This window comes from Myotis davidii, unplaced genomic scaffold (assembly GCF_000327345.1).
Source record: "Myotis davidii unplaced genomic scaffold, ASM32734v1 scaffold18, whole genome shotgun sequence".
Classification (NCBI taxonomy): Eukaryota; Metazoa; Chordata; class Mammalia; order Chiroptera; family Vespertilionidae; genus Myotis; species Myotis davidii.
In genome coordinates this window covers 4,131,626-4,132,841 of record NW_006292696.1, presented here as the reverse complement: position 1 = coordinate 4,132,841, position 1,216 = coordinate 4,131,626, and the positions used below count along the sequence as shown (strand labels likewise).

At 37.6% G+C, this 1,216-nt stretch overlaps 1 protein-coding gene across 2 annotated transcripts in view; it reads left to right on the top strand.

The window, feature by feature from the left end:
* FAM114A2 (family with sequence similarity 114 member A2) overlaps nt 1-1,216 on the top strand; it is a 25,652-nt gene that overhangs the window by 1,055 nt on the left and 23,381 nt on the right. The gene's annotated exons all lie outside the window — the stretch shown is intronic.

Here is a 1,216-nt window from a genome sequence, read left to right as displayed (position 1 = left end):
ATACATATATATATATATACTGTATACATTTTTACTTTCAAAATATATGACTCAGCCATTTAGTTTTGCTTGTAATGTCCCAGTCCTTTGAGTCTTTCTCCTCCAATTAAGCAAATAGAACACTTAACAGAATACTTGGATAACTGACAAAAACATGAACAGCCAGCACCACAAAAACTTCTCTTCCCACCTAGCTCAAATACCATTGAATCTTTGATATACACTAGAAAGAGTAGCAATAGCCAGTGTTTAGTAGTTTAGAGTATGTCCTTCCAGTCTTTTGCAAAATTATATTGATTATGTAGTACGTATGCTGTGTGTAGTGTGTATACTATATGTACTATGCATAGTACGCTGTGTTTGAAATATATATTACTGTTACTATGCGTTGTAATTTGGAGAGAGCATAAGGAGAGTTAAAAGATAGTTTAAAAAGTACATACTCAACTACATGGAACATTAATTGAATTTTATGCAAGAACTGTGTAGTCATTCCATTTGACCCTTGGAGTAAGTGGGGCGCAGAAATTGTATCCTTATTTCTCAATGTCCAGAGCTTGGTAACTAGTAGGTACTTAACAAGTGTTTGCAAGTAAATGAATGAATGAATATTTCAAACTTGGTGTGTATGTCTATGGGTAGTTGTATCTAGATTGGCTTTTTTATTTCTATGTGTTTTGGGAATGCATAATGTATGTATCTATAATAATAAAAGCATAATATGCTAATTAAGACTGGACAGCCTTCTGGACGAACCCAGGGCTGCAAGGGAAGCCTGGATCCCAGGTGCCAGAGGGAAGCCGGTCTGACAGCTGGGGGAAGGAAGGCCTATTCTTGCACGAATTTCATGCATCGTACCTTTAGTATAATATAACCATATTATCTAGGCTCCATGGTGTATAAATCTACCTTTCTAACCTATGTTTTCCTACCTTCTCCCTGCTATGTGTACTACTGCATATTTCATACTGTCACACCTCGGGCCTTTGAGCTTTCCCATGTTTTGTTTCCATACCCTTGAATTCTCTCATTGGCATCTTCATCTGTCAAAATGCTAAGTGCCCTTTGAAGCAGGTGTTGCAAGCTCAGATACCTATAGGGCAGGAGTGGGTAACCTTTTTGTGAGTGCGTGCCAAAACCAGCAAAATCTCTGACTCAAAATTCTGCGTGCCAACCCTAATTTTTTGAGTACATGTTACGCCTACTTGATATCTCT